The sequence below is a fragment of the Nilaparvata lugens genome, chromosome 8, assembly GCF_014356525.2.
Source record: "Nilaparvata lugens isolate BPH chromosome 8, ASM1435652v1, whole genome shotgun sequence".
Classification (NCBI taxonomy): domain Eukaryota; kingdom Metazoa; phylum Arthropoda; class Insecta; order Hemiptera; family Delphacidae; genus Nilaparvata; species Nilaparvata lugens.
Genome location: NC_052511.1, coordinates 14,422,609 through 14,435,748, shown reverse-complemented (window position 1 = coordinate 14,435,748; position 13,140 = coordinate 14,422,609). Strand labels below are relative to the sequence as shown.

At 33.7% G+C, this 13,140-nt stretch overlaps 1 non-coding gene across 1 annotated transcript; it reads right to left on the bottom strand.

Moving 5' to 3' along the window:
* Positions 1-11,335: 11,335 nt before the first annotated feature.
* LOC120352889 lies at positions 11,336-11,484 on the bottom strand. The gene has a single exon (XR_005572117.1). It is a non-coding gene; the product is annotated as a U12 minor spliceosomal RNA (small nuclear RNA).
* Between the last annotated feature and the right edge of the window lie 1,656 nt (positions 11,485-13,140).

Here is a 13,140-nt window from a genome sequence, read left to right as displayed (position 1 = left end):
GCCCAAATCTATTCCATTTCCAAATTTTGATAAATTAATAAAATATCCAAGAATAGGTTAAGTTTCTACTGTAAAACGTTCAAGTTCAATTTTCGTCCAAAAATATAATTATACAAGCTAAACATTTTGAATTTATAGAAATTAAAACACCAAACTATATTTAAATAACACTTATATTATCACTTCATATTGAATTAATCAAGTTATTTTATAAGATTTTGAACCGAAAAATACATACAACTTCTCTCACTAAACACAGCTATTTTTTTTATTATGGTGGGGTTTAACGGGGGGAGGGAAAAATCTTGAAAATATCCCCTTCAACTTTGTGCGATTTTACACAATTTCCATTAGTAAACTAAAATTTGATTCGAGTTTCTTTGTGTTCATTACACTACCGGTATATCACTACAGACAATGAATGCTCAAAAAATGGAGTATAGAGGGAAAAGTTAGGAAGACAATTTTTGACCCCGCAGTTCTGTTTAGGGTAGTGAGGAGGTAAACATTTCAAAAGTCCCCACCCCTAACAACTGTGCCAAGGAGTGGGGGTGGTTCAGCGGTACCATTTTTAGGTTTTTCGCATATAACTCGAAAACTATGCATTTTACAGACATGACTATTCTTTAAGAAATTAAAGCTTACATAATTTCCTATTATATTGATCCAACAACTTTTTATATATCTCTTTCACTTTTCGAGATATCCACCCTAAAAGATGTGACATTTTTGTAAAAACACATTTTCCCTCAATTTTTTGCTATTTTTGCTCTCATAACTTTTTGAATATCGATGGAAAAAATCTATGCTGATCATGAGCTCATAGAGCATCAAATTCTCTTCAATTTGATGTATAATTTCACAAGTTTACGCACATCCCCACGACTGTTGCAGCAGCTTCAGTGTTGAGTGTGAGATCTTCAGTTATGCAAAAAAAGACCAATTGACAAAGGAATTTGGAGAGAATGTTTTGAACATAATTTTTGACTTTGCAGCTTTGTTCACCAGTTAGGGGGTGAACATATCAAAAGGGGTAAAAGAAAGGAGACGGGGCCGCCGAAAGCAATGGATGAACAGGTAGAAGTTCTAGTGAGTCCCTTCAGTGGTCGACTATTGTTAATGAGTTTTGACATTTTCGTGGTCTATTGTTAAGGATTTCACTCCGAGGAATAAATTGGTGGACCAGTCTGATCACTTAAAGGCATTTCCAGCTTTAAACCAGTGGTAGCCAATAGTGATTGGATAAATACACACATTACTATCCTGTTGTATATCCATACTTTTTCATTGTTAAAATTAAACTTGAATTTTAAAAAACACTTTTGAAGTGAAAATACACTTACTTTTGTTGTGATGATCGTTTCGACCTGTTGTTGGTCATCATCAGACTGTGGGAGTTTACTCAGATGACAAGGCTATGTGTGGTAAGGGATGAAGGTGGTGGAATAGGTTGTGGTGGTGGTTGGGTTGGTGGATACTTAGTGAGGCAGTAATTTTGAACTGTGGACTATTTTGTCATAGAGTGTGTGGGAAGAGAAATTTACTTGATCATTTAGGAGACTGTTGGGAAATTGTTTTGTGTGGTTGCAAATTTCATATTGTTCCAATACACTGAGTTTTCTGCTTTTTTGTGAGATATGGAGGATTTCAAGATTGGTGGCGATGTCGGTGTATGTGTGGCCTGTTGATATAATATGGTCAGCAAAATTTGAGTGGCTATGTGGTTTATTAATGGCTCTGATGTGCTCTTTGTATCTTGTCTGAAAGTCACATCCAGTCTGTCCGATATACAGTTTAGTACAATCATTACATTTCAATTTGTAGATGCCTGATGGTTGTTCAAATCTCTGTATGTTTGTTTGGTAATTTTGAAAATGTTTTCTCAGTGAATTTGTTGTTTTAAAGGCGATTCTGTATTTGAGTTTCTTAAAAGATGATGCTACTTTCTGTGATTTTTTGTTGTAGGTAGTATATGAGTGTGATGAATTTTTGGTCATTTTCCATATTAATCTTGGTTGATGATTTTGTTCTTATTTTGTGGAGTAGGTTGTCGACTAGAGTGAATGAGTAGGTATCCATTTTGTTGGGCAATGAATTTGATCGTGTTGAGCTCTTGGTTATAATCAAATTGTGTCATGGGGATATTCAATAGTCTGTTGATCATGTGGTGGAAAGCTGCAAGTTTATGTTGTTGGGTTGTGTGGTTGGAGGTATTGTGAATTACTGTCAGTTGTGGTAGGTTTCCTGTATATTTTAAATGTTTTGAAAGTATGGTTTTGTTCAAATATGGTGGTGTCCAAGAAATTGATTGTACTATTGTTTTCCAGTTCTATGGTGAAGTGCAAGTTTGGGTGTATTTTGTTCAGTTTGGAGTGAAATATTTCAGTTTGCCTGGTGTTTCCTTTGTATGAAATGAAAATATCGTCAACATTATTATCTAAACCAGCTGATGATTTGTCAAACTGATTGAGAATGTGTTTTTGTTCAATGTTGTGGATGAAGATCTCAGCTAAAATGCAAGAAATGGGGCTCCCCATGGGGAGACCGTTTGACTGGAAATAATATTGATTATTGTAACAGAAGTAATTCTGTGAGGTGACTAGGTTAGTGAGATTTACAATTTCATTGATATGTTCAGGTGGTGTATTATTCTGTTCCAGCATTGTTTTAAGGAATTTTACAGTTTCGGGAATTGGTACATTGTTGTATAAATTTGAAATGTCTAGTGAAGCTATTGTGGAGTTTTGTGGTATTTGGATTTTCTGAAGTTTTGTGGTGAGATCAATGTTGTTTTCACTGAAGTATGATTATGAAAAGTTATGTTGTATCTTATGGTTGTATCTAGTAATTTGGCTAGTTTGTAGGCAGGTGCTGTTGTGTGATTGATCAGTGGTCTTATTGGTACATCTTGTTTGTGTATTTTTGGGAGATGATGATGTCTGATGATGACCATTAACAGGTCGAAACGATGGTCACTACAAAAGTATTTTCACTTCAAAAGTGTTTTTTTAAAATTTAAGTTTACATTACTATCGTTTATAAGTACAAATTTATAGTAAAACTAAGAATGTATTATTATTTTTTTATAAATATTATGTCCTTTTATACTTATCCTTACCTCCTATTATATTCAGTGAACATGATGGGAGTAAATAGATGAGCACGAACACACGCTGTACGCTTTCCATAAGCTGATGCTATAATTATCATATTATATTCGATTATAATATATTATGATTATTATATTCATACAAATAAATATAATACGCATATCATCAGCTGATGGATAGCACACGTGGTGTGTAGCCACGAATTGTATGTGACTCAAGTAAGTCTGTATACAGCTTGTGAGCAAGTTGAGTTTCATTCATCAACTGAACCATAGGGAATAATTCAATAACAAGTACTTGATCAATGATCTAGATTCGATAATAAATTTTAGAAAATACAAGTAACAGATGTAAGGTGGAAAGTAATAGATGAGTGACTACCAGCTGAAACTGCCTTCAAGAAATCAGACGGGGCCACTCCGGCTACTAATGAGGGTAATGAAGCAGAATCAGAGGACAATAGAGTGTGATAGTCGAGAGTTGGAGGATGAACCTTTATGGAACAATAGCCCAGTGTACAGGTAGCACGGCCCCGTCTCGTTTCTTGAACCCTATCAAAAGTCCCCATCCGTAACCCTTGTGCTAAAGTGATGAGGGTGGTTTAAAAATTGCATTTTTCAATATTTTGCTTACACACTCATATCTTGAGAAAAATACGTTCAACAGACATGACTAACTATTCAGAAATAAAGCTTGATAAAATCTCTACAATTTTTGTTCTGTGGTGATTTGTGATATCTCCAACAGTTTTTGAGATATCAAATCAAATCATTTATTTCACCATTAAAAAAACAATCGCAAATAAAGAGCAAATCAAATATGATGAACAATGATTTTAAACAAAATACAAGTGTTAACTTGAAAATAGGAAAATAATAATTCAAAATCATAAATATCTCTTTACGTATTGTAACATTAAAATATTATAGGCAATTAAAATTGCTATTTGGAAGAATTATTTACCAAGACACCTTGGTAAAAAATTTGTTGTAAACAAATGGTATTCAATTAGAGGATTTTTGAAAGCACATGGCTAATTGTTGTAGAGGGAGAAACAACTTATAAATCCCAAAAAAATCTATTATCTGTAATGAATATACATAAACCACCAAATAAAAATAAATTAGAATGTTAAGGAAGTAGGATGTTCCTAGGCGCATGGATAGCCTACAGTAGTGAATTTGCATGAACCAATCAAATTGCAGTAATCGATGGGTGGCAATAGAGAGCCGATTCAATTGTATTTATAAATATTTCTATAAATGATAAGATTTTATAAATTATTACTACTCAGTTTATGTATGGGATATGGTCCGAGAAATTATGGAATGTTATACCTAAGATATAGGTAATAATTTAGTAGATTGGCATGGACTACTTGATCTCTTTAATGGCGTAGTAGCGAATTATTTAAATATATGTAAATTTGTAAGTCGGAAATGAAATTGTAGAAATAAGGGTAGAACCTACCAACTTGCCTGCCAGACGCAACTATGGAATGACACTAAATTTTGTAGAGCACAAGACCATTTATTAAATTGTACTTTTGAAAGACTTAAAGTTTAAATTCATTAATTAACTTTTTATAAGACTTAGTGATGCTGCATTAAAGCGAAAGTCATTTTAATATTTATTTAATCCCTTGGAGAAGATGACTTCGGCCACCAAAAATCCAGGACTACCAGGAAATTCGAATCGCTGCCAACATCTTGTAAAAATTCAGCACGTGAGTGATATGTTATCGAAATATATAAAGTTAGGGCGCCCTCAGTGCTTCGAGTGAAACAAATATAAAAAGCTAGCTCGTTGGAAAGGTTATAAATATTAAAAATTATTATGAAACTTGCGCAAGTCTTAAAAAGGTACAAGAAATATATTTTATTGGATAAGAGTTATATCAAATTTACATATCCAAAGGTGCACAGATTAAAGGAATATTTTATTTTAATCTTATAATATACATATGCTCACTCAATCATTGATTTTATTTAACAATTTGTGATGATATAATGTAGCTCTTGTTCACTGGATAAATTGATTTATCTATTTCCATCAGAGGCCGAACCTTAAGCCCTGAGATATATATATATATATATATATATATATTATTGAGGAATATACTGAAATCTATAGAAATTAATATATTTATAATTTATTATTTATCAATTTATTATTTTTATGATTTTTAGAAAGAAGATATACAGTGAGATTTTCTAAATCGACACTGCTGCTTGTCGATACCTAAGCTGCATGAAAATAAATACATATTATCAATGAATTAAAAAGGCACATGGTAACGTTTCGTGCTAAAGAGCTAGAAAGTAGTGAGCCAATCTGTGATATTTTATTTTTGATATATTTGTTTCCTATATTTATTGTGTATGCTTGTTGCTCTATATGTTTCCACATTTATTTGGTTTCTGATATTTATTTGTACAATATATGTATCAAATTTTTTATGGTGTATCCTTTATTTGATTCCCCAATTCCATGCATGACCAATCTCATATTGGAATTATCAATATTGAATTATCAAGAAAGTTACCATCCGATTTTATTATTAATAGAATAAGCTGGTTTACTCAGCAATATATTGCATTGTTAATTAAATCTCTGGAAATAATACATTCCAAAGATTTATATAAATTGTCCAAGAACAGTAAACTGCAAGAACCCCTGAGCGAACTTATAAGAACTTTATCTAAGTTACATTCTAGAACCTCAACCAGGGTTATATATTTTTTGCACTCATGCTTTACCGACTGCAGCCAAGCTAGGCAAACCGTTATTTATAAAAATAACGTCAGAGAATGTATATATAATTTACGTATATAGTATCACCAGCAAAAGAATAAACTTTGCCCGCTGGTGACCGTTGCAAATCGAAAATATTATAATAATATTTAAAAAAAATCCTCATCATTGAGTCATTTCTGAGAATGAAGAAAAGAGAAAAGTAAATAAATTATAAGGGATACAATAAATTTTAATTTAAATAAGGTTTTCTATTGAAGTGAAATAGTTTGCAGTTATCCAATTTTTTATATCATTACTGGTATCTCTAGTTATATGTGTTGAATTAAAAGGTAATATCTTTATAAACTTGCTGCTTAAATATATCAACTGTCTCCTAACTAGTGTAAATTTTGCATAATAAACTTCGTATTCATTGATAGTATTTGGTCTGAAATTGTAATGAGATTCATTTATCATAAAAAATTGTCTTTATATACGCTCTTAAAAGTGTAAAATTGTTGAAATAACAGCTTTTAATCCTATTTTTTGATGTTTCAGGGCCTACAACTCTCCAACAATACATCATAAAAATGAATGTTCACAGTAGATTTGTAGAGCTTTGTTTTCTCTTTAATTTGATGTATTATTTCACTACTTCATGTTTTCCTTCTACTGTTATGTAGCAGATTCAATGTGGGGGGTGAAATCTTCAACTCTGCAACAAGTGTCAACTTAGCAGTTCCACGCCTTCAATAGACGGGCTAGAGATGCGTATACTGGCTTCTTTACCTCCCAACTAGTCTTCATTAAGCTACAAAGTCAAAAATTGTGTACCAGATGTTCCAGACTCAAATTTCATTGTCAAGTTTAATCAATTGTTACAAAATAAAAATTTTACCCCCCCACATTGAATCTGCTGTAATAATAGAAGGAAAACAAAAAGTAGTGAAATAATACATCAAATTATAGAGAAAACAAAGCTCTACAAATCTACGGTGAACATTCAGTTTTATGATGCATTTTTGGAGAGTTGTAGGCCCTGAAACATAAAAAAATAGGATTAAAAGCTGTTATTTCAACAATGTTACACTTTTAAGAGCGTATATCTCGAAAACTGTTGGAGATATCACAAATCCCCACAGAACAAATATATTGTAGAGAATTTATCAAGCTTTATTTCTGAATAGTTAGTCATGTCTGTTGAACGCATTTTTCTCAAGATATGAACGTGTAAGTATGGAACGCTAGCGCCACCTGTTAACCAAAGTTGTAAGCTCCATCGATACAATCTTATCAAAATTGAAAACTGTGGTTTTTGGTAATTTGTGAATTTTATTTGATTGCTATCAGTGTTTTCTTTGAAAAATATTGTGATGAAGTACCTGGCCAACGTGATGAGAAGTGGAAAATTATTCTACTAAGGCTAGTTACATACACATCGATTTTTGGTCGTACGATATTTTACCGTCCTTATAAATTCTATTAGATTGAACAGATGATTTCAAACATATGATGTTTGCCAAGTTCCGTTTAATCTGATAGAATTCATAGTGACGGTAAAATATCGTACGACCAAAAATCGATGTGTATGTAACTAGCCTAAGCCGTAAATAGAATTTATCTGTCAATTATTTGCCAACTCTCGCAGGAGTATGTTGAGTCGTCATGATATAATATTATAATATTATATTATTATAACTTGAAATCACAATTCAGTAGATACTCTGCTAGCATCGCTTAAATCTTTCTCATTTCTGTCCTTCGATGGAACAGAACAGAGTAATGTTTTTGAAGACAGGAACCGTGCACGTTCCTGTCCCTAAACTCACTAGTTACATTCCTTGCCCTATCACTCTCTATCCTAGGTAAGGAAAGTATTAGTTTCCAAAAAATTAAAGGTATCCTAGTTACATGTTTTCTATACTTTTCAATACTTACCTTGCAGGAGCTTCCTGAGAAGAATATGTATAACTTCTTCCTGGGAAGAAGTTAAATTTCTATCACGATTTTCTCAAAAATGACTTGACCGTTTTTTATCAAATTCATACCCTGTTAATTATTTATCAGCTCTAATAACTATCATGAGTCAGGGGGTTCACCCCATCCCTGAGAAATTTACTTTGTAACTCCTTCTCGTGCGTGAGGTAGGTAGGTAGAGCAGTTTATTCAAAAGAACACATGTCGATATTTTATTTGTAGAACAGCTGTTTTGACAACTTTTAAAAAATCCTCAAATTTCATAATTCAAACAAAGGAAAATGTACTCTGAAGACAACAATAGTATAATCATAGTTTTAATTATTTAGCCGCCAATCGGCTAAATGTTATTCCCCGAAATTATCCTCTTTTAAGAATGTGGCTTATAGATCAATGAGCAAGGGAAGTTGTGTGAGTGTACCACACCAGATTTTTTTATAATGACTTAGAGATTACAGATATAGATCTTATCATCCAACTCATACAAAATCCGCCAGAGAAACTTACTTATTTTAAAGTAAGTAGGAGTAATAACATTTTGTTATTATCAATTATAACAAAATGTTATTATTGACTAGTAGTAGGTCAATAATAATATTTTTTATCGACTTTGACCTTATTGACTAGAGTAGGTCAATAATAACAAAAGTACTTTAGTACTTTCACTCCTGATGTAATTTACTTTCAAAGTAAATTAATCCTTTAATATATTATGAGAATACAATATTTTCCAATTTTTTTTCATGCAGTCTGAAAATTACATCAGATCAATGGTGACCCCCCCTATAGCGCATACACTGATGAACTCGATTTATATATACAATAACTAGTATACACTCGTTGCAGTAAATCGATCGGTATGTTGGCAATGACGTCGCGAATGTTGTTCTTGAGGTGTGCTATGGTCCGTTTTCGATCGACATAAACCAGAGACTTCAATATAACCATACAAAAAAATCTTATTGAGGAAACGCATGTGGAAATGAGCATCGTCACTGAAAAAAAGAAATAACCGCGTCTTCAGGCAGGTTGTCAATCACATGCATTTTGACGGTCAACAAAATGGCGTTCAGGGTCTAGTCAATTTTTGAACAACAGCCAACAGTCTTCATGGAGAATTTTTTGTCGAAAATTGGAGTCAGAAATTTCCATGGCAACTGCGTGTTTGCGAGTCGAACGCCGGGGAGAACGCACAACTGACTGCCTCACTTTCGATATTTTCTGGAGTTCTGATGGTTCGTTGAAGTCCATTTCTGGGTTTAGAGACACTTCCACACTCCCGAAATGAGTTAACCCTCGACCGAATCGAATTACGGCCAGGAACGAGTCTGTTAGGAGGAGTTTCAAATCTAACGCGAAAGACACGATGCGTAGCAACAAGAAGTGATCGACCATTAGAAAAGAAGCTCTAGACTGGGAAGGCCCGCTGCTCTCTAGACCAGAGCATGATGGCTTGAGGGAGTATAAACTTTGGAACTTCACCCTCCTCACGCGCCCGCTCCTGCTCCTCTACACGACCGATTCACAGCGCGGGAATCTTTTCAAATAAGTAAGTTTCTCTGGTCCACTTGAATAATGGTTTATCATATAAATCATTATAATGACAGTGTGTGTTGTTAACATTGGTATTGCTATCCTAAAAAAACATCGAGGTGAGTATAACAAGATCAGAAAACACCTAAATTTTGGTGGGGCTTAACGGGGGTGAGGTTCTCCCTCGGAAAATCTTGAAAATAATATATCTTTATGCGATTTTACACAATTTCCAATAGAAAACAAATATTTGATTCGAGTTTTTTGTGTTCATTATTACACTTTACCGGTCCTTATTATTTCGATTCACCTTGGAAAATGTTATAGGCCCATATAGTTTTTTATAACAAAAAATGGAATGGGATATAATTTTATTCAATTATTTCAAAAAATAATAATAATATTGTGGTAGCCTAGCCCTGAATAGGCCTACTTTATTATCAAATAGAATGCTCATTTATAATCACAATTTTAGTGATTATGAGGGATAAATTGTAAGGGATTTTCTCAAATAATACAAGGGGATGAGTGTGTCCGCGCCCACGGTATCAACTACGCCCGTTGATCATAACTGAGAAATTTTGGGGGTTCTCTCTAGAAGGAGCTGCCTGTGCATTGTATGAATAAAGGATAATATAGACTATAATATTGAGATTGAATATTTTGTTAATTTATAATAAATTCTGTATTGTTGAATAAAGATCTGGCAACGTTGCGGAGCTAGTAAATAAATACGGCCTTTAAAACGTGGACCTTACATCCTTACTATAGGCTAGAGATTCTATGGGTTATTATTTCTATTTGGATTTTCAGATAGATGTAAATAACGGTTAACCTATCATAACAAACAACTTTGTTTTCCAAACAAATACATTTTAATGGATAAAAGTGTAGCCCAGAGAAAATTATAGGTTCTATGCAGAGAGTATAGAATGTAAAGGATAATGAACGGATAATATAAAGGATAATTCATTATTCATTATTCATCTATCCTCGCTGGTTCTGTGTGCAGCTACACTTTTCAACCACATGCATGAAACTGAATAAACTATGATAAACTGAAGCAATATAAGATATATTGCATTTTTTAATAATAATAATAGATGGTGAAAAGTAACAAAACTTACTCAACTTTCAAAGTGCGATGTGCTATCTGTAGTTTCCCCTACACATTGGACCACTCACTGTCTAGCTCATAATACCTATAAATGTTTTTTTAATTATCATTGTGCTATTCTTAAGGTACGTACAGATATACGCGCCGCGAACATGAGCAATTCACTTTTTATCAGCTGATTCTGTATTTTTACAGAAACGGTAAGATACAGATATAAAAAGCTTGGCATCAGCTGATTAAAAGTGAATTGCTCATGTTCGCGGCGCGTTCTGTACGCACCTTATCATTTCTTATATATTTTTTCAACTTGGACAATAATTATAATATTTTTTATTATCTACACTATAATAAAGGAAAGAACTAGCTTATTCACGTACGGTATAGGAGAATCATGTTTGACCTCCATCATCATGTCCGAACTACTCATGTCTGACTGGACTGCTTGATTAACTTGAAATTTTGCATAAAGATTAATTAACCGAGGATGGCTATAGGCCTATTTTCAATTCTTCAAGATTTCACACTGTCAAGTTTTAAAATGAACCCTTGCGGAGCACGGGTTACCTGCTGCTATTATAATAAAAATAATAAATGACATTGGAATAGAGGTTAATTAGTAGTGGTTGACCAGGCCCAAAAAAAATTTGTTCATATCCCATTTCGTGGGGGGGGGGGTTTATAAACACCCCCTCTCTGACCCGGATACACCACTGATTGGGGGGGGGAGGCACCCGGGCAACTCCGAATGATAAAAATAAAAGATAAAGGAGGACTTAAAGACGTAAAAATAGGAAGATAAAAAATAAAAGGTGTTAAACAGGAAAATTTAAAAACTTGCATGGGCTAAGTTCTCATAATTAACGAGGCAGATCGCTTCACCCGAACAGTTTGTGAAAGTAGACAAACCGCTCGAGGGGACGACCTTTACCTCTCAAAAAAATACATATATCTTTTAGATAAGCCAAGCGTCACCAAGGCTCGATATTTTCCTTACTCATTAGTTTAAGGCACAAGGAGCCAATATCTTTCCAAAATGACCATATCAGACTCCACGCAAAACTGTAGCGAGAACTGTCAGTATGAATCTTTTTTGAACCCAGAATTTCGATACTAATTGGTTCTTATTCGTTTAATTAATGGTTTCAATCAATTGTATATAGATAAAATCTACAACTTTCATGTCTAAAATTGTTAAGTAACGGCAAATTTAATTAGTATTTGCAAAAAACCCTTAAAAATGAAAATCAATGGTTAGGTGGTGTTATCTAGCGGTTGAGCAGCGAACTACAAGCAATGCTCACATCTGGAATAAGGAAATGATATGAGTAGGAAGCTCAGAGAACGATCAACTCGGAGCAGTGTATCAGATATCAGTAGAACTGTATCATAGAGTAAAGAGATAAGGTACCTTTTTAATATTGTCTATTATAGCCCAGTCAGATAGTCATTATAATGCGGCCAAAAAAAAATTAAGGTAATTGATTTTATTGTTTTAATCGGTCCATTTGAGTATTAGTAAGAGTAATCTATGGTTTCCCACCAAAATTTCTGAAGGCATAACTTTTGGCAGCCTGAAAACCAAGTGATTTTGGTACTTTTTTCAGTTTTTTCACGATATCTCCAAAACCAATTGTTCAGTCAATATTTTTACTCTATTCTTTTTTAAAGAGCATTAAATGCTATCCCCTAAATGTTTTTCAATCTCCAATAGGAAGCGAGTTATAGCTCGTTCAAAATTGTTAATTTTTTCAACTTTGCGAAAAATTGCTAAATCCATGTTTTTTCCTTTTCACTTCTTATAAAGAGGTACTATGTGGTATTTTCTGATCGTAATTAGAGTATTACTAAGTTGTCAATACAATCACTCATGATAGAGTTGAAACAAAAAAGGTATATTTTAGGGTGGTGATTTAATTTATGAGACTCATGATTTGGCGCTAACTTCTTTTGGGTGAATTCAGACCAACTGCTAATTGCTAAATACGGTACGGTCATTGTTGGGAATAAAAAGTGCACGTTGAACAGTGTTATAGAGTGAAAATTATAAAGTATTCACTGGAGTAGATTTCATAAAAATAGTCTAGTTGAGGATGAAACAGCAGAGAGCCTCCTCAACACCCCCCCCCTTCATCATCAAAACACCAAACTACGTTAAAAATTCATCAAGTTAAAACATTAAATATGAATGTACTTTTATTTATAATCAGCTGATACGGTATGGCAACGTTGCATCAACTCTCACTGGACTATAAACTCACTCTTAGGTAAATAGTCCCTATTCCAGTAAGAACTATAAAATCTACTCTAGTGGTTACTCCAGTTTTGAGGAAGTCATACCTATTATTGCTGCCTCCGTGGACGTTTGGATGGGCCAGGTTGTTTGTTGTTTATCTCCTGGTGCTCTGGTGCTTTGCCGGCCTCATTGTCATCATCATTTTCAGGGTTGCCAGAGTCCGGGGACAGGTCATCTTCATTCTCAAGGTTTGCCACCACCATATTTTCGTAGTTTACCCCAATTTCTAGAGTTTATCGCAATTTTTGCAGATGGGTGATCATTTCAGTCCTGCTTTGATGCATTTATATGCCCTACTGCATCCAGTCTTACATTAGCAGGACACAATGGTGCTGAAGAGACTCTGGTGCAGGCTGCTGTGACATTAGTGTAGG